General features: G+C 46.3%; 1 protein-coding gene across 2 annotated transcripts in view; it reads left to right on the forward strand.

Annotated features, from left to right (window-relative positions):
• Positions 1 to 14,239, forward strand: part of CCDC60 (coiled-coil domain containing 60) — a 267,296-nt gene that overhangs the window by 42,187 nt on the left and 210,870 nt on the right. The window contains exons 1-2 of one of the 2 annotated variants that reach the window (XM_060310800.2): positions 5,907 to 5,956; positions 6,830 to 6,923. The gene's annotated coding sequence lies outside the window, so the exon portion shown is untranslated. Of the gene's footprint in view, positions 1 to 5,906; positions 5,957 to 6,829; positions 6,924 to 14,239 lie in introns of those variants that run through there. The other variant, XM_060310799.1, reaches the window with a different exon arrangement.

A 14,239-nucleotide genomic window follows, 5' to 3' on the forward strand; every position in this document is an offset into this window, starting at 1 on the left:
GCCTACAGCTAAAGGTTGTCCAATTATTGAACTAATTCCTGGTTTCTGTCGGAGTTCCATCATTTGTTAACTAAACAATTACAGTGCTTTTTCTTATGTGGCTTGTCAGATCTGGGAAAAATTGAGCCAGAGCACCTTATATAGTTCTGGATAAAAGGCCAGGGAATGGTGAGAGGTGGTAGTCATTCTGGTTAATTATATATTACTATATATATATCATATATAGTAATGCATCAACTCTTACTACTACAGGGTAGTAATAGGAACCCAGGGCTGAGAGGAAAGGTCTTAAACCTGCTTTAATTCCCAGATATTCCCACTCCATTTCCTGCTATAATTCACAGGTATTCCTTTTGGAAACAACTTTTGTTTTCTGAACAGAAAAATTAATGCACTATCACTGGAGAACAAATTTGGAACAGAAGAAGCTCAGCAAGTATAAAAATGACCGATTCTCATTTCCTCAGAGGACCATATAATCTTCCAGTCTTTTTTTTTTTTTTTCATGAAGTCCTAGCCATATACTTTTTTCCCATAAAACTTGGATCATACCATTTGGTATTCTATTTGGTTTCTTTAACAATATGGTATCATTTTTCCTCATTCAATATATATTCTTCTCTAATATACTTTTAAATGACTTCAGAATATTACTGCATTCTTAGGATATGCCATTAGTTGATATAATTCTTTGTCATTGGACAATTAGATTTTTCAAATATTTATTTATTTTTGGCTGCATCGGGTCTTAGTTGCGGCACATGGGCTCTTTTGTTGTGGTGTGGGCTCCAGAGTGCACAGGCTCAGTAGTTGCAGCACATGGGCTCTCTAGTTGTGGCACGCAGGCTCAGTAGTTATGGCACACGGGCTTAGTTGCCCCCTGGCATGTGAGATCTTAGTTCCCCGACCAGGGGTTGAACGTGCGCCCCCTGCATTGGAAGGCGGATTCTTCACTGGACTACCAGGGAAGTCCCAGGGAAAACCATTTCTAATTTCGTCACGGGAACGCAGAACCCCCCAGGCAACAGATCCAAGCCAGAGACCCTCCCATCTTTCAGTCTATAACCTCCCAAGAGTGGATCTGTCCTTTCCTCTCTCTGAAACCCACTCCTGAGTAGAGAAAGACAGAAGAAAATGAGACAGATGGAGAACTCATTAGAACAATCAATTATTTCAATGCATTTGGACATGACTGAAGTACACCAGGGCGTGTGGGTTTTTAATAAGGCCCGTGCCGGGCGAGCAGCCTCGGGACCGACTGGCAAAGAATGAGACGTTGCTTTCTAGAAGGCACCTACTGTGATAATGTTACCTGCCGTTTGCGCTGTGGCAGAAAATAGACACGGAATCAGAGAACGTTAAAACTGAGATAATGGGTTTTTTAATGGTTTTCAAATTTTGGATGAGCATTTTAATTGAAGTGGTTGGTAGGTTAATATAACTTTTATATTTGATTATCTGGTAAGGAGAGGGGGAAATGAAAAGTGGGGGAAATTGAGGTAGTCTTTTAAAGAAGAAAACAACACTCAGAGTACATATCATGATCAATTCCATTTCTGTACCGTCGTTTTCATTAGAAGGCAGAGGCAAGATGATTTCTGTACATAATTAGTGCCAAGATCAGAGAAGTGCTGACAGCCTGAGGTTCTAAGTTAACCCTCTGCATGCTGAGGAGGGGAAATCTTCATTCTTTCACTGAACTGTTCGCCCATTGACATTGAAGCTGAAGAGCCCGTCTGTGACGTTGGGCTTACTTATCCAGCCTCTTTGAGCCTCAGTGTTATCGTCTATAAAATGGTAATTATAGTAAATGGTAATAATAGCATGCACCATCTGGGTTTTTTTATTGTTTGTTTTGAACGTTTACGGAGATTAAGCCCTTAGCATGGTTCCTGGAATGAGCAAGTACTCAGTAGACGTTGGCTGTTGGTATTAACAGGAACCTGCCTGTCTCTGCATAAAGTTTCTAACTATTTTCAAGGTCCTATGGGGAAAAGAAGTTTTCAAAGGCGTGGTTCTCCCCTCGGGGAACTTACAGTCTGTAGAGATAATAGATCAGGATCCCCAAATTGCCAGGTAGCTCCAGTCTGGTCAGTGGACAGATGGTTGGTGACCTTTCCCCTAGTTTGCCAGGATTTCAAATATTCTATTGTATCATCAAAACTTGCCCACCTCTTCCCTACCCCATCATGAATCTCGATTTTCTTTTTCTTTTGTCTTGAGAAAAACGATCCATTTCATCACCTAGAAAAGTATTAAACGTGTCGGACTTCACCCACAGGCACTGAAGTTGAAGAGCCGGTTTTGCCCTTGTTTGGAAAAGTGAAGTTGCCAAGTCTATAGCCACCATGGAAGGTTTAGGTTCCTGCATTTGGGGAAACTTTCTCTGGCAGGGCTTAAGGGTGCAGGTGATTTGAGGAGCTCTGTCTGCTACTCTTTTGGGGGCAGAGTGTCCTGATCCAGATACTTACGAGCTTCCTGCCTCCCCTAAAACTGATGCTGCCAACAAAGGGGCCTTGGGGCAGAATTCTCCAGTATGTTTCTGTCCTCAAATTCCTTTGCCAACCCAGCAACAGTAAGGGTCATTTATGGAGTGTTTACCCTGTGTCAGACACCGGTGTGTCGGTGCTAAAGGGACCTGAGGGAATGTGGGTCACCCAGCTGGTCACTGGTGAGAGTGGGATTCAAACCCTGGTTTGCCTGACGCGACAGCACTGCTTTTCTGGTGTTGCTTCCACCCCTGACACCAGTGAGTTGGGGAGTCAACCCCATTTGTGGTCCCATCCCTTCCTCTTAAGGAGTAAGTAGCCCAGAATTCTCTCCCAATACCCAGAATGAAATGAACTGATCTCTGACGGCTCCGTCTCCCACAAGAGACACCGCGCTTCTGGGCTTGATTTTTATTGGGTGCTCAGTCAAGGTCTATTGAGTGACTGAATAAAGGGCTACTACATATGCAGCCACAGTATGTCCAGGATTTTAAATACAAAGATTCAGTTTTGAATACTCTGCTCCATTATCCAATCATACTGTGCCATTTTGGATTTGGGGGGGGGAACATGGGCAGTATGGGGCAGGGGTCTTGATATTGCAAAAGAAGAGGAAATACTAGGAGACTTGAATGCAAGCGATGGCCTTGGGCAAATCGCTTAACCTCCCTGAGCCTCCAGTGATTCATCTGGAAAACGGGACAATAACATCTACATTGAGCTGGCACACACCGCTTTCTTCAACACGTACACATTCCCTCCCCCTCCCCTCCCCTCCCCCTCCCTCTCCCCCCTCCCCCTTCCCCTCTCCCTCCCCCTCTCCTTCTCTCTCTCTCTCTCTCTCTCTCTCTCTCTCTCTCTCTCTCTCAGGGCTGTCCTCTGGAATCTGTTTTGTTTGCATCCAAGGAAGCAGGGGGAGGTTCACTGGGGATACAGAGGGAGAACAGGGCCAGGGATCTGGTCCCCAACTGAGCCCAAGTCCTCTGGCAAGAGGAAGTGAGGGCCAGAAGCTGACGGAAGCATCGGTGAAGTCTTCATGCCCGGGGGCACACAAGCAAACCGGTGTGAGGCCTTGGCCTGTCTCCTCACCACTGCATGGCCCATGGTCCCATCCTGCTTCCCCAAGACCGGAAGGTCTGGGGACACAGGGAGGTGATTCCCTGGCACGGACATTGTGTCCTAATGAGCACAGTGGTGATGGTATCACCACTCCCAGGGGTGCAGTGACTGAGGACATGTGAAACCCGAACAAGAGAACAGCCTGACGCCAGGTGGTGAGTGCATCTGTCTTGGGGGCTTCTGGGCACAGGTGAGAGGACACGTGGGTGGGACGAGACAGGGTGTTGGAAGTATCCTACAGAAGTAGGCTTGGCCTCGGGACAACCAAGTTGGTTATAGAGTCCCAGCCCTTCTCACCAGCCCCGCTGCTACTGTCTGGTCCGAGCCACCATCATCTGTCACCCAGATCCTTATGGCAGCCTCCTAACTGGTCCCCTGCTTCCTCCCCTGCCGCCCACAGACTGTTCGCAACACAGCAGCCAGAGTTGCTGTTGAAACCCGTCAGATGAAGTTACTTCCCTGCTTGATACTCTGTAATGGATCACCGTTTCACGCAGATGAAAAGCCAAAATCCTTACAATGCCATGAGGCTCACGTGATCCAACACCTGTGCCTGTTCTGCCCCCACCTCCCACCACTGTCTGCCTAACTCCCTATGCTCCTGGATGCTGGCTTCCTTTCTACTCCCCCAAAATGCCAGACACGCTCCCACCTCAGGGCCTTTGCCCTTGCTGCTCTCTTTCTGTTACACTCTATCCAAAATATGCACATGGCTCACTTTTCACCTGTGATTTATAATAAAAAATACATATTTGGTCTTTCTATTTCCAACACAGCTAAAAACCCTCAGAATTTAAGTGATGAAATCAACAAAGGTGTCTTTTGTTACGTTAAGGAGGTGGCTTGAACCCCACCTACGGATGGGAGCTGGTTGCCATGGGAGCTGGTTGCCGGGAAAAACCAATCCTGTAATTAGAGGGTTGAAACTTTCAGTCCTGCCACTCAGCGTCCGGGAGAGTTGCTGGAGGTTGAATCAATTGCCAACAGCCAGTGAGTCCTGCAATTATTCCTAGGTAATGAAGCCTCCAGAAAACCCAAAAGGATGGGGTTCAGAGAGCTTCCAGGTTGGAGAACACACGGGGATGCCGGGAGGGCGGTGCAGCCGGAGAGGGCGTGGATACTCCGCGCCCTGAGTGTCTCTTCCACCTGGCGGTTCCTGAGTTACGTCCTTTCATAATAAACCAGTGATCTAGTAAGTAACATGCTTCTGAGTTCTGTGAGCCGCTCTAGCAAATACGTCGAACCGGAGGAGGAAGGTGTGGGAACCTTTGATTAACAGTCCGCTGGTCACAGGCGCAGGTAGCCCAGGCTTTTGGCTGGCATCTGAAGTGGGGTTGGGGGTCTTGTAGGCCTGAACCCTGCAATTGCAACTCTGTGGAATCTGATGCTATTTCCCAGGCCTTGAGTCAGCAGACACCCTGCTGACGTCTGAGAACCGCTTAGTGTGGTATGGGAAGCCCCTCTACTCACCCACCCACCTCTGCTGGAATCAACACAGGAACTTTTAACCAGTGACCTTTTTCAGGTCATCGCTTAAATGTCTCCTTTTCAGAAAGGCTTTTCCTGACCACTCTTCTTAAAATTCAACCTACCCCTACACGCGCCACCTCCACCCCAGGCTCTGTTTCCCTCACAGCATCCCTCACCACCTGACTACTAGATGTAATTGCCTGTCATTGTTGGCCGACCCTCAGCCCAGGAGAACGACAGCTCCACGAGGGCGGGGAGTGTGGTCTGCTGGTCTGTCTGCTTTTCTGCCATATCCCCGGTGCCTGGAACAGTGCCTGCCATACGCTAGGTGCTCGGTGAACGTTTGTTGAGTGAATGAGTGAATGTATGCGTGAATACAGAAAATGTGACCTTTTCATCACCCACAGGTGGATGAGGCCTGACACACATGAGCTAATGGCATCATGAGCATTAACTGAGCTCGGGTGTGTAAAGTGCCCACAGCATACAGTAGGCACTCAGTTCACAGCAGCTATTATTATTGTTGCCGTTGTTGTTGCTGTCAGTCTTCTCAGCTCTAAACCTCTCTTCCTCCCTCTCTGATCGCTCACAGTTTTTGCCCCGTATTCCCAGCCTCCCCTTAGCCGCTGGGTTGGTTCCCACTGGGTCTCCTCTCCTTGTTTATCATTTCCTATCTGCCCCTCGATTGTCCTGTCTTCCTGCTTGTCAGGGGAGCAGTGAAATCCGGCAGGCGTCTGGGACCTCATTCTGTCTCTCCACGGAGTCAGTCTCACTTCCTGGAAAAGCAAATCATCATGAACTGCTTCCTCCCTGGACCAAAACCCAAAAGCATCCTTGACAACAATGTACCAGTTCTGGCTGCCGACAGACCTTTTCAGGTGGGACGAGCTTCCAATCAATTCTCATTTCTTCCAGGTGAGAGAGAGAAGCTGTTGGGTGACCCAGCGGGCCCGTGAACCTCCCACCAGAAATCACTTCGGCTTCTACTTTTCTGCTTAGCTGAGCTGCCAGCTTCTCTGCAAACTCAGCTCTTTCTCCAAATGATTCGCAGAAACAAACGCTCCTCAAAGGCAGAGGAAGGTCTACCCCTGTGAGCTGGCATCCGGTGCCAGAGTGGCACTCACTAAAGTAAAAACAAGAAAGTAACGATGGTAATAATAATAATAATAAATTCTTATAAGCACTAACCAGGTGCCAGGCCCTAGACAGATATGGTAGCTTATTTAACCCTTACCACAACTCTGTCTGGTAGATACTTGCCCACTTTACGGAGGAGGAAAACGAGGCACAGAAAGGTTAAGTAACTTGCCCAAGTTCACACCACTGGTGAGTGGAAAAGCCAGGATTTCAACTCAGGCCATCGGGCTCCAATTATTGAATAGATACCACCTGGCCACACACTGCTGGGTGCTGGGAATATAGAAAAGGAACAACAGAAAACAGCCCCTGCCTTGATGGAGCTGAGGGGTCGATCAGGGGTTGGGGGCACTGAACCATTAAATGTACAAATCAGTGTCTAGCTACAGGTTACAATAATACCAGGAAGGGAAAAGAGCATGACAATCCCTTTGGGCTTCCCCTTGATATATTTGCAATATCACCAGGACCCACTGGTACCTTTTAGACCCTGGAAGCCAAGTGGCTGTTGTTTCTTGGGTACCTGCTCTGTGCCAGGTACTAAACAGTATGATTTATGCCCAGACTCCCTTCAGTCATTACTGAGAGGGGACTATTTTCATTCCCTCTGACAGGTGGAACACCGAGACTCAAAGAGGTCAAGGGACTTGGTCAAGAGATTCACTTGAGGTCCTCTGACAGCGACAGGCAGAGCCGGGACTGAACGCAGTGAGTCCTATTCTATCTTCCATATGAAAGATCCGATTTCTCAACCTCAGCACCATTGACGTTTTCGGTCGGATAATTGTTATGGGCTGTCCTGTGCATTCTAGGATGTGGGACAGCATCCCTGGCCTCCACCCACTAGGTGCTGGTAGCGCCCCCTCCCTCCCCAGTCCTGACAACCAAAAATGCCTCTGGGCATTTCCCAGTGTCCCCTTTGGGAAGGCGGGAACCATTCCTATTTAAAAACCGCTGCTATAAACCTCCATCCCCACCCCGCAGACTGCGCCTTACTCACCTCTGACAACTAACACCAGGGGCTCAACTAAAGTTTGTTAAATGAGAGGATGGAATAAAGGAAGGGAGGAAGAGAGGGAAGGGAAGAGGAAGGAAGTCTGTAGATAAATCAACCCGAATTGATTTTGTAACTCAAATTCTATTTAAAGTACCTGGGGTGAGGGGAATTAGGGTTTCAAAGAAACTTGTGATAAGTTCTATGTGAAATGAACAGTCTTTCTGTGACGTGATTCAATGTTACACATACAACCACACACAGCCACAAGCACTCATGAGCGCGCACACACACACACACACACACAAAGTAAAAATGTCCTGCGGGTTTGGCTTTTCTACCTTAAGTTGACCTAGAGACCACCACCCAGAATGGGGTTAGCCAAGCAGCGCTTGCGTCCTCCCAGAGGGAATTCAGTTACCCATCCGGCAAAACACCCCAGAGGCTCCTCCAAGCTTCTTCGCGGCACAGTGTTTATCAGCGACTGATTATTAGGACCAAGAGGGTCCCAGTTGGCCTGGGATAAGCTGCTTGCTGTCCACGTCCTCCCATCTCTAGTTCTGCCGGAAGTAGCTGGTGATACCGTAATCCCCTCAGCTCACCATGTCCCCAGACTCGGGAACAGCCTTTCCGTTTGTCCATTTCAATCAACAGAAGCACCGGTGTTTCTAGAGCAGATGTTTCCTGTTGGTACTTTCTGTGTCCTGAGCAGGTGGCCCTGTTAAATCCTCTCACTCAAGGCTTTCATTCCTGGATATGAGTGACGGGCGACAGGGAAGGGGGCTCTGACATCAAATCCAGGCAGGACAGACTCTTCCAACCTAGCAGCTTCCACGTGCTTCCAGAGGAGACCAGGATGTGTCCTTGTATCGGGTGCCTGGTAGAGTGTAGCATGTGAGAGTCGCACATGGAAGGGCCTCCAGCACTTATTAGTTGAGTGACTGTGAGATGATGGAAAACAGAGGTATTGGTCTCTGCTCCATGGTTCCTGGCACAGAGCTCCTGAAACCCTCATAATGTCCTAAGTGATAACACTGGGAACATCTTCTGTTCTAATGAGGCAACTCTGGGTGGGCACTGCTCACCCAAAAGACCAAGCCGTAATTAGAAGCTTGGAATTTTCGGCCCCCAGTCCCTTCTCCAGAGGAGGGGGGCTGGCAGTGGGGTTAATGATTGATCATGCCTACGTGATGAAGCCAATACTATGGAATTTGGGGGAGCTTCAGGTTGGTGAACACATCCACGTAATGGAGCGACACACCCAGCTCCCGTGCTCAGGGCCCTCCAGACCTCGTCAACCTATGTGTCTGTTCATCTCTGTCCTTTATCATATCCTTTAATAAGCTGGTGAATGTGTTTTCCTGAGTTCTGTGAGCTGCTCTAGCAAATTAGGGTCATGGGAACCTCCGATTAGTAGCCACGTCTGACAGAGGTTGTGAGGAATCTGGGGACCTACTACTTGGGATGGGAACAGTGGGTGGGACCGAGCCCTTAACCCATGGGATCGACTCTACTCCAGGTAGGTAGGGTTAGAATTGAGTTCAGTTGTAGGACACCCAGTGGGTGTCATGGAGAATTGCTTGGTGTGGGGAAAAAACCCACACACATTTGATGACCAGAAGTGTCAGAAGTGAAGCGTCCTGTGTGAGTAGTTAAGAATACACCCAGGGGGCTTCCCTGGTGGCGCAGTGGTTGGGAGTCTGCCTGCCGATGCAGGGGACACGGGTTCGTGCTCCGGTCCGGGAAGATCCCACATGCCGCGGAGCGGCTGGGCCTGTGAGCCATGGCCACTGAGCCTGTGAGTCTGGAGCCTGTGCTCTGCAACGGGAGAGGCCACAACAGTGAGAGAGAGGCCCGCGTACCGCAAAAAAAAAAAAAAAGAAAGAATACACCCAGGAGGGAAAGAGTAGTTTATTCTAATACAGTGGCTTTAGCTCTTGGAGTCACAGTGCCTTCCTTTGTAAAATAGAAATACTACTCTACCTACCTCATAGGGAGCTACATGTGTTGTTGGCTAGTTTCAGGCTCTGTAGTAGTAGGTGAGTCATATATAAATGAATTGAAATCCTAGAAAAAGCAGTGTGACTGGGGAGGCGATAGTCACAGTGATTTGATATGTGACATAAAGAATTGAGTTGCTGACCTTAAACTGAGGTCAACTTGTTATATACAAGGGTGTGAGGCCAGGAATAAAAATAATGTGAACTTGCTTCTGTCTGGCTACTTCCTGTGAAATTGAAGGGAATTCGTATTTATCAGGACAATGCCAAGTTCAGTCTCATTTCCTTTATTATCTGATGTTTGGGCTCTTTGTTTTGATTGGGCACGGACAGGAAGTCACTGGCTCAGCATAATGGTCACGAGTTTTCTGGTGTTTTGCTAAGAACAGAGCTGGTAGATACGTACGAATGGTAGTAGGAAAATTCTTCAGGTTTCTAGACAATGGTGTTGATGGTATAAGGTTTGAAACAAAAACCCTGAATTTATGTCTCATCCCACATGTCAGAATCCGTGTGTCATTTGGGCATGGCTCTTAACCTCTCCAGTCCACGATGTAACGGACACCGTAGTTTGTTTTTCCAGACCACCTCCCTCTTTCCCACCAAGAACGCTCACTCACATTTTCCTGTGGGTACCTTCCCCCCACCGCCACCATCTTTAGCTCTGTTGTTTTTGGTGGAATTGATCCCACCCTCTGCTCTAGAATGGGCCCTGATTGGCTCAAACCAGTAAGTGCTTGTATCCATCGTCCATTGTGATTGGTTGAGCGATGGGCACCTGATCTAAGTCACACCAATAAGATATGAGGAGAGGTTTTCTGACATTTCTGAGACAGACAAGTGCTCTGCCCTCCATGAGACCTGCCACAAGAACTCCTCTGTTTCCCTTTTGGGCTTTGTGATGTGAGGATATGGGAATAGGAGGCCACTATGGGTCAACCTGAGGATGAAGCGAACAAAGCAGCAGAGAGAATCATCCAGAAACAAAGCCAGAAACTTAATGACAGCATGGACCCCTGGATCAAACCATTCCTGAATCAGAACATTCCGGGGCAATTCAGTTATGTGAGCCAGCAATCTCACCACCCCCCATTTTCTTTTTTCCTAAAGCTAGTGTAGGTTGGATGTTCATTCTGTTGCTTGCAACCCAGATATTCCCAACCAGTACACTCTGTTTTCTCTGCCCTACTCCCTCTCCACGTTTCTAGAAGAATGAAACAAGGTAATAAGGCATGTGAAAATGATATGTAAAGTGTAAAGTACTGTACCAAGTAGATGTGGTGAAAATCAGAACAATTATTATCGCTGCCTCAAGGACTTCCTAGCTTAGAATAATCCAGTTTGTGCCAAGTGTAGACTATTTCCTTCTATTCCTCTGAAATATATTAGTTTCATTGTGTTGAAATTATTAGATTATGCATTGATAATGGTGTTTAATGGGGCTAACAGTATTATTCTCCTGTAAACAGAAATGTATATAATTAATAACTCTGTTAAAGTTCCTGTTATTCACGGGTACAAATTACAGCCTCATCAATGTGAATCCAGTCTGTGTAGTCTGAGTGAGAATGGGCACTCAGTCCTCAAGGAGAGGAGTATGAGGCCTCAGCATCTTCACTGGCTTCCAGTTGGTAACACTTGCTTGGAGAAAACAGGAGGTTATGTTCCAGCTCTGCCACTGAACTTCTCTGTGACCATGGACATGTCACTTAACCTCTCTGGGCCTCAGTTTTCCTGAATATAAAATGAGGAGGTTAGGGCTTCCCTGGTGGTGCAGTGGTTGAGAGTCCACTTGCTGTTGCAGGGGACATGGGTTAGTGCCCTGGTCCGGGAGGATCCCACATGCCGCCGAGCGACTGGGCCCGTGAGCCATGGCCGCTGAGCCATGCGCGTCTGGAGCCTGTGTTCCGCAATGGGAGAGGCCATGATAGTGAGAGGCCTGCGTACTGCAAAAAAAAAAAAAAAAAAAAAAAAATGAGGAGGTTAGACTTACTAGAGATTTTTAACTTTTGGTGAACACCTGTGAGAAACTGCTGACATTTGTGGGTCTTCTCCAGAGAAGTTCGCTTCTACATTTTATATATGGAATAGTTTATATATTATAGCAAAAGGCACATGGAAAACTCCATTTGCTTTTCCTTTTTCAGCAAGCAAAACAAACCTTAAAAATCCAGATTAAATGACCTCTTAAACTCTGTATTTTGAGTGTCCGTGATTCCATGATTTTTCAGAAGTAACAGCCATTTTGAGTTTTAGAAAGATTACTTAATTAAAATGTGGAAATCTGTTGGGCATGCATGTCAGTGGGGAGAGGTTAAAAGCAGGGAGTCAGCGAGGAAGCTATTGCAGTCATACTGGTAAGAGATGATGTGGTTCAAACAAGAATAATAAAATGAGATGGATTGGAGCCAGGATAGCTGGGAGACAGGGCTTGGTATAAATTAGATGTAGGAAAGGAATCCCAGGATTCTGGCTGTCACTTAGAATTAGATACAGCTGTGAGTAACAGGAAACCCAAAACTACAGTGGCTTACACAAGAAAGAAGAATCTTTGTCAGGTGAAAGGCATCTGGAGATAGGCAGTCCAGGGCTGTTTGGAAGCTCTTCAATATTTAGAGAACCTGGTTCTTTCCGTTTGTTCTACCATCCTGTCACATTTGTTCTAGCCTCAGGGTCCAACATGGCTGCAGGAGTTCCAGCCATCACACCTGCATTTCAGAGTATAAGAAGGAGAACAAGTGAAAGTACAAAATGGAGCCCCTTTAAAGAGATTTACTGGTAGCAAAGCTTCCACTTGTATCTTATCAGCTGGAACTCAGTCATGTAGCCACAGCTAGCTGTGAGGAGGCTGGGAAATGTAATGTAGTGTTTTCCTAGGCAGATTGCTCAAGATTCTGTTACTGAGAAGGGAGAATGATTATTCGGAGGCAACTAGCAGTTTCTGTCACAGCTTTCACTTACAAAGAGACAAAGGAAGGTAGAGGGGTGGTGGAGGAGAGTCAGATTTAGGGAGGAAGGTAATGAATTCAGTTTGGGACATGCTGAGTTTGAGTGCCTGGGGGAACAGCTATGAGAGTTGTCTAACAGGTAGTTGAGTTTACAAGTATGAAACTCAGGGAAAAGGCTTGGGCCAGAGCTAAAGATTTGAGAGCCACTGTGATATGAAGGACATGTGGAACGAATCATCTCAAAACACAAATCTAATCATCTCAAACTCCCTTGCCATCTTTGAAATCGTTCTTTTCATAGCTTTCAAGATAAAGATGAAAATCCTTAATGTCATCTACACTGATTGTCATATTCTAGCCCTGACCGCCCCCCCCCCCCAGCTTCCTGTAATACCACTCGCCCCTTTGCTCTCCCAACCCAGGACATGCACCTCCCTCTTCAAGGTCCTTGTGGGTGCTGGTCACTCTCTCCTCTCCATCTCTGCCTCTGGCACTCTACTATATTTCTTCTGTCGACCTTTACAAGCCTTATAATTTGGGGAGACTGGAATACTTACCCCATTTTACAGATGAGCATAACATTGGCTCAAAGGGGGAAGGAATATCTCTAAGGTCACACAACTAGTAAGTGGCAGAATCAGACATTAGAGCTGAAATTTTATGAGCAGCTGGTACCCTGTTCTCTCCACTGAGCACACCAGACTGCTACTATTGTGTGGCTCTCAACTGTCTAACAAGAAAGCACAGAGGAGGGGGTGGGGGGAAGCCCCAGACGCTCGAAGAGCTGACTCCAGTGGAAGGCTTAGTAAATCAGTCTGGACGAAAGCCTGCCCCATCACTCCCTCTTCCCTCCCTCCCACCTTTTCTTCCCACTTCCCAGAGGAACTTGATTAATCCATTAGGTTTAACCTCTCTTTAACTTCCTGATTAGTTACATTTATAAACTCCATTTGTTTTTGCTTTCTCATCAAGCCAAACCAACACCCCCAGAAAAAAATAGGGCAATTTTCAGTGCCACTGATCTACTGCAATTTCTGAAAATCAGACCGAACTGAGGAGAGACATGACTAGAATTTCAATTCTTCCTGTTCCCGTTGCAGTCATCTTTGCTGAAATGGGAGAGAAGTGTAACAGAGAAGAAAACTCAGTAACGGCAGGACCCCAGATTTGACCAAGGTGGCAAAATACCAAGCCTGTTAATAAAGCAGATTAATAAATTCTGTAGTTTCCATCTCCTGGTTGAGCAATAAAGCTGCAAAGTGAAATAACAAAACCCAAGAGATTATACCTTTTCATTGGCGAGGTAAAATATTCAGCGATGATACTGGCTCCCCTCCTTCTATTCCCTACCCACCTCCCACCACAGTCTCTGGTCCAAACAACAGCTGGAGGGGATGCTTTAAAATTAAATTACTTTTTTATTTTGACAAAAATGAGACGTGTATCGTTAAAAGCCAAACTTTATTATAAAAGTTATAACAAAATTTCAGCAGTCCCCTCTGCCTCATTCTAAAATATCACTCCCCAGTCCTGCTTTGCCAAGGCAAATCCATTCACTATTTGGGGATGTCTTTTCTGGTACTTACCTCCATATTTTAAATAATGTACTAATACTGTTTTTTATTGGGTAGTCAATTGTAAGCATTATTTATTATGGAAGATAATTAATTCTCTTAATGACACCCCCCAGTTTCTTTCTCTTTCTACCTCTCTGCCCCCCACATGTTTCATAAAATATCTTCTATACAATATCTCAATTTTTGTTTAAACCACTGTTCAGTGTTAACATTATTAGAACCATGTAAATTCAGTCCTTAGCTAAGTATTGCACTATGATTACATGTTCTTTATTTTCTAACCTTTTATTTTTCCTGGAGATAGTAATTGCCTCTTGTTTTTATTTGCTAAGTTCCCACCACTAGTTCTTCCTAAAACCTACAGCTATGATACAGAAATCTTAGTACCATTTTTCCACATGCTCAAATGCAACATGTAATCTTCCACTTCCTCCCTCCCTTCCTTTCTCCCTTTCCTCCTCCTTTCTCTTTTGCTTTCTTTCCTTCCTTCCTCACTTTACTTTCT

The sequence above is a fragment of the Globicephala melas genome, chromosome 13 (genome assembly GCF_963455315.2).
Source record: "Globicephala melas chromosome 13, mGloMel1.2, whole genome shotgun sequence".
Classification (NCBI taxonomy): Eukaryota; Metazoa; Chordata; class Mammalia; order Artiodactyla; family Delphinidae; genus Globicephala; species Globicephala melas.